Source organism: Urocitellus parryii, chromosome 2 (assembly GCF_045843805.1).
Source record: "Urocitellus parryii isolate mUroPar1 chromosome 2, mUroPar1.hap1, whole genome shotgun sequence".
Taxonomy (NCBI): Eukaryota; Metazoa; Chordata; class Mammalia; order Rodentia; family Sciuridae; genus Urocitellus; species Urocitellus parryii.
In genome coordinates this window covers 46,601,217-46,607,885 of record NC_135532.1, presented here as the reverse complement: position 1 = coordinate 46,607,885, position 6,669 = coordinate 46,601,217, and positions in this window count along the sequence as shown.

Sequence of the window (6,669 nt, the reverse complement as noted above, 5' to 3'; positions counted from 1 at the left end):
AGTTGATTCTTGAAGTTGATAAGGATTTGTTTGATGTATGTAGATACTCACTGTTTGGGGTATAAATATTTATAATTGTTTTGTTTTGTCAATGTATAATTCCCTTAAGCAGTTCAAATGTCTTTCTTTGTCCCTTCTGATTAACTCTGCCTTGAAGTCTACTTTATCTGATATGCTGATAGAAACTCCAGCTTGTTTTCTAGATTCATATGAATGATATGCTTTCTTTGCAATCCTTTTACCTTCAGTCTGTGAATGTCTGCCCATAAGGTAAGTTTCTTGGAGACAGCCTAATCAGTCAGTCCATACTTTTTGATTGATATTAAGTAATTTACATTCATTGTTATTATTGAGAAATGATTTTTATTTCCTGTCATATTGATTTATATCTGGTTTTTAATTTGAGTTAGTTTTTCCTTTGAATGACTATTCTTCTAGTGTAGTTTCTCCCTCTGCTGGTTTTCACTTTTATTTTTCATTTCTTCTTCATGAAATACCTTATTGAGTATTATGAATTTGTGAATTCTTTTTAGCTTTGTTTTCATCATAGGTTTTTATTTCATTCTAAATTCTGAAGCTTAATTTTGCTGGGTATAGTATTCTTGGCTGGCATCCATTTTCTTTCAGAGCTAGGTATATATTATTCTAAGATGTCCTGGCATTGAGGATCTGAGTTGAGCAATAAGCCAAGATTCAGACTGGTTGCCCTCTAAATGTTACCAGTCATTTTTCTCTGGTAGCCTTTAAAATTCTATCTTTATCCTGTATGTTAGGCATTTTCACACTAATGTGCTGTAACTGTGTATATTTTGGGTCCTGTAAGCCTTCTATATTTGATTTTCCATTTCAATATTTATATTTCAGGAATTTTCTGATATTATTTCATTGAAAAGATTGTGCATGCCTTTCATTTGTCTCTCCAAGCCTTCATATATCCCAATAAATCTTAAATTTGTTCTTTTCAAATTATCCCATATTTCTTGGAAATTCTGTTCATGCTCTCTTAACATCTTTTATCCATGGTCAACTTTATTTTCAAGAGTATATATTTTTGTTTTCATTGCCTGAAACTGTCTTCCAAGTGATCTAGTATTTGGTGTATTGATTCCTTCATTTTGAGGATTTCTGCTTGATTTTTTTTCAGTATCTCTCTTTATTGAAGTGATCTTTCATTCTCTATATTTTCTGATTTTACTCCTTACATTGTCTTTTGCCTGCCAGATCATTTTAACTATGCACATTCTAAACTATCTGACACTATGATGTTGATGGATTCTGTTATTGGAGTATCATGGTTTATTTGGGGCAATCTGTTCCCTTGCTTTTTTCATGTTATTTGTCTACCCATCTAAAAGTATGGGTCTGGGGCAATAGAGTTTCTACCCTGTGGACTTATATTGTCCCTAAAGTTTTCTAGTACTTCACATTTTAGGGGGAGACAAATAATAAAAACAACCAATACAAACAATAAACTACATTAAAACAAATACTTCCTGATTTGTCATTCACAACATTAATCATCACAACAAACAGAAATGATGTGGTCAGTTATTGCCCACAGTAAAAACAGTAAGTTTACATAAGCGTTTACAATTTTAAGTGTGGATCAGTGATAAATAAGAAGTGATATAGGATGTGATGACTGTGAGGTAGGAGGAAAGAAAGCAGTAGTAAAAAATAAATCATGAAAGAGATGAATAAAGATTGGCTGTTATCAGAGGAACAGAGAGAAAGGGAAACAGATAAGTGAGAGAAAAAATGATATGTTCTAATCAAACATCTTAGTCTTCAAAATACTGATTCATGAAAATAAATGCCTTCAAAAAAAGCTAGCAATGAGAAAAAAGAAACATACAAATATGTATAAGTGTCCATGAACCATTCAAGTCACAATTGAACAGAGAGCAGAAAATAGGGGGAAAAAAGATCTCAATGAAAACTTTTTTACACTGGGGTTAAAAGATTCTTGGCTTTCTTTGTCCGGAGTGTTAGGCGGGGTTACTGAAGTGTAAAGGGAAATCCCATAGGCCTGGCTCCTGGTTGGCAGAGTTGAGATTTAGGTAACCTCCAGGTTCCTCATTGAATGGTGATTGTTCTAAAGATTTTAAATCAGTACACTTCCAGAGCTAAGCAGTTGCCAGATTACACTGGGGGACTATCTCCCAGGAAAAACACCTGGGTTTCACTTGTGTAGTGGAGGGGCAAAACTTTGTTTCTCTCAGTCAGTCATGAACTTTGTGTTTTCTGGACTTTTGGGTTCAGACTCTGAACCATTTCCTACAACACCCTTTCAAATTCCCAGCCATGTGCATCTCTCCCAGTCAGGCCTGTCTTTCAGCCAATTATTCAAGCAGCCAGTCTGGAGGAGAGGGGAAGTTGGGTGGATTTCCCTGACCCATATTTCCCTTTATAAATCCCTCTCCACATTTTATTTTCTCCTAGTCACTTAGGCACACTCTATGTAACATGATATGGGTTTGCCAGACATGTATTTAGAAACAGGCACAGTTGCCAGGATTCAGTTCCTCATTTGCCCATCCCCTGCACCAGAGCTGCAAAATGGTTCCTTCCTCTGTTCCCTGACATCTGGGAGAGATGCAACTTCTCTCCTACACAAGGATATTGTGCAGGACACTTTTCAGGTTAGTTGGGACAGTGTCTTTGATTTCTGACAAACCTTAGACTCCCTAAAAATGTGGGTTCCTTTAATAGATGTATCCCTCCACTATTTTAATGCAGGGGGGATCTTCACCAGTAGGTACCAACTGCCAGTAGCAAGATCTGCTTTGAATACACAAAATGAATTCTCAGTTAAGTGCCTTCTTCTCTTGCTGTATAGCTGATTTCTTGGTTTCACACCATGAAGCAACTAGTATAGTGACCTTCTCTGATGTACCATTATGAATTGTGTAAGAATATTACCTTTTAAGGGCATGGTAAACAGTGTTTTGTGTTTGTGGTTTTTGAGTTTCTTGTATTGTAAAAAACACTTGGAAATACTGATGATAAAATGATAGAATATCATGTATTAGTTTCAAGATACTCCAGGGAGATCTTGAACCACTGTCTTCTTGTAGTTGCAGGGGTCATCTTCACAGGATAATTGTGTTTTTCTCTACTTGAAAAAGTCCATAATAAAGAGTTAAAGAAAATTTTTCCATCTTAGGATCTTTATGTATTTAGATTTCTTCCTCCCCTTTTTTCACTCTTGCTCACCTCATCTGGATTTCAACTACCCTATGGTATTATCATTTTCTTAGACTAGGAATCTTCTCTACAGTATTTAATACAGGGATATGGTTTTCTAATTCTTTTCTCCATATTTTATCTCCTCTCTTATATTCACTAATTCAGCTGTCTTATTACCAAGGCCCCTTGACCTCATTCCCCTGGAGGGCAATGGTCCTCAACAGAACCAGGCTCCTTATCACTAGTGGCACTCAGAGAAGGGTTGCATACTTGTGTCCAAGCACCTGGACAAGGTGCAAGGCTTACCTCTCTCCCTGCAAGTGATCTGTGTGCCAGAGAAACCTGCTTGTCCACTGAGGCAAACATTCAGACTGGATAATTACCTGTGAAGAACTGAGGGGGCAATTATAGCAACTGGCTAGCTGGGGAGGGAAGAATGACACATATTTATCATTTGGTTCTTTTCCTAAATGGATACTTTACTATTAATATGAAACACAGAGCAATTATTTTAATTCTAACATGACTTTTCATTATAGTATAATTTTCCTTCTGCCTCTTTTTGAGAAATTCCTCTAAAATAGTTATCTGTCCTAATAGTCTCTCTGAGAGGAAGGGAGAGGGAAGTCTCCAGTTTCCAGAAGAGCAAATTCAGGCTCAGCAAGTATAAATAAACTGTCTGAGGTCACCTGGGAAGCCAGCAGGCAACACTTCTGCCTCTCAAACCCATCCTGAGGCTCACAGTCTTTCCTGAGGGCATGGCTGGCGGGACATGCATTTCTGTCCCTATTGTTCTGTACTGTTTACTTGCAGGATGTGAAAGCACAGCATGTAATGAAATACCAGATGTTCTATGTGGGAGGAATTTCATCATTCACATGCATTTGAGCATGCCTTTTTCTAACTGCGCCCAACTCCTTTCATTGAGCACAAAAATATAAATCTGTTTCCCAAAGTGCTACCAAGTCCCTCAGAAAGGATATATTGTTTGTTCTTTTGGTGTTTTCTCAATTAGCTGAAGAACATACATGGAAGTCTAGTGAAAGTATCTAGTGGACTCTTCTTATTTTTTAGATGGGGTAATGAAGTGGCCTAAACAGCTGCGGAACATCTGAAGGCCACAGGCTGCTTGGCCTGGTTTCAAAGACCCCACATGTCAACAAGGCTTCCCCAACCAACTTCATTGCTCTTCTCTCCCCAGCTCTTACCTTTTTTCTCTGTGCAGGCAAGCTGGTTCTCTCCATCATCAATATTGTACATTCTGTTCTGGTGCCCCTGTTCATTTAGCTTTGTTTCATTTCCAAATCCTGGCAGAAGATAGGTGCTACCTCATTTCGGACCACTGATCTTGCCATTGTCTGCATAGCTGGAGGGTACAGTCTCTGTACCTCGTGAGTTTAGCACCTAACAATGTGTATGCATGTGTGCATGTATGCGTGTGTACACACCTGTGTATATGCATACATGCAAGTGTACATGTGTGTGTACAAATGTGTGTGTTAGTCAAAAGCACTGTTGTAGATGTGAAGTGAACACTTACTCTGTTGAAATGCTCTCTGGCCCATCTCTCTTGCAGCTCTCTTGATCTCCTCGGGAACCATGTCATCCTTAGCTTCAGAGACCTGGTACACTGTGTGACCTGCATCCAGCCGATAAGGACCTCCTTTTCTCCCAAGACCTGCAGTGTCTCTTCCTCCTGGAAAGAAACAAGGAAAATCCAGATGGTAAGTCTGAACCTGACCACAAAACAAAAATTAGATTATGGTTTTAAGATAGTTCTGAGAAGTATCCAGGCATTGTGGTGCACACCTGTAACCCAGTGGTTCAGGAGCTGATTGGGAGGGAAAAGAGGTCCTCTTTTCCCTCCCAGACTTGCAGTGTATTCCCCTGGAAAGAAACAAGGAAAATCAGATGTTAAGTCTGAAACTAAAAGTTAGATTACTGCTTTAAGATAGTTCTGTGATTAGCTAATTTTGCTTAGCATGATATTCTCCAACTCCATCCATTATAAACCAAAGGCCAAATGTTTTCTTTGATATGTGGATGCTAATTCACAATAAGGGGGGCACTAGGGAAGAACAGAGTTACTTTAGATTAAGTAGAAGGGAGTGAAGGGAGAGGAGGGGAGGGGATATGGGGATAAGGAAGGACAGTGGAATAAAACATACATTATTACCTTATATACATAAATGACTGCAGGACTGATGTGACTTTATAACATGTACAATCAGAAAAATGAGAAATTATATCCCATCTCTGTATGATACATAAAATTGTTATAAATGCATTCTACTGTCATGTATAACTAATTAAAACAAATTAAAAATTTTAAAAAAGATAGTTCTGTGAGGTACATTAATTATATAATTATATATAATTTATAAATAATATATATTTTATCATTATGTATACACTTATATATGCACATATAATTATTTATGATTATATATATAATTGTACATATATCATGTATACATACATATATAGAATTTATATTTGTGTATATATAATATAAGTACAATTAACATATTTATTAACAATTAATATATATAGGTGTATAATAAAGGCTTGAAATTATGGACACTTACTATATGTTTGCTAATTAAGCAACTCTTCCTTCACATGTTATCTTGTTTTCCCACAAGACATGAAACTACAGATAAAATTTCTTTTGTTTTGAAAACAATGAATAATAATAAACAGAGAAGTTAAGAGACCTAATGATGACTTCTGGCTAAGATCTGAAGCTAATTATTGTATCAATTTTTATTTTTAGCTTTGAATAATATACAATGGACAAACATTATTAGCTTCAGAAAAGTCATCCAATATAAATCCAAATTTATGTACTGGTACATATATGTCATATAATAATCCTCTATGAATGGTTTATGTAAAAAATGAAAATTAAATGGATATAAGTCTAGTAGGTAGTATTTTAAAAAGTGGTGGTGACATTGGCTACATATGTTCCAAATGAAATTACTTTAAAATACTACACTGGCCAAGAATGGTGTTGCCCATCTGTAATCCCAGGGACTTGGAAGGCTGAGGCAGGAGGATCACAAGTTGAAAGCCAAATTCAGCAACTTCTCAAGGCTCTAAGCAACTTAGTGAGACTCTGTCTCAGAAGAAAAAATGAAAAGGGTTGGGAATGTGGATCAGTAGTTAAGCATCTTGGGGTTCAATCTTTGGTATCAATCAATCAATAAATCAATCAATAAAATTTTACATTGACCAAAGAAAATATATACATCTACTAGACATATTTGGTCTTTGGGCTACTGATTTATTACCTTTGCTTTATAAGAATCCTAATAACCAGTGTCTTTTATTCACTCACAGGTAACATGAGAACTCAGGATGACACTTCAGTAATGAGGAACAGTATTGTACAGTACAGTAAGTACATATTATATACTATACTAGTTACGAAAGACTGCCTGAGTTTGAATCCTGGCCCCAACTCAATAGCTGTGT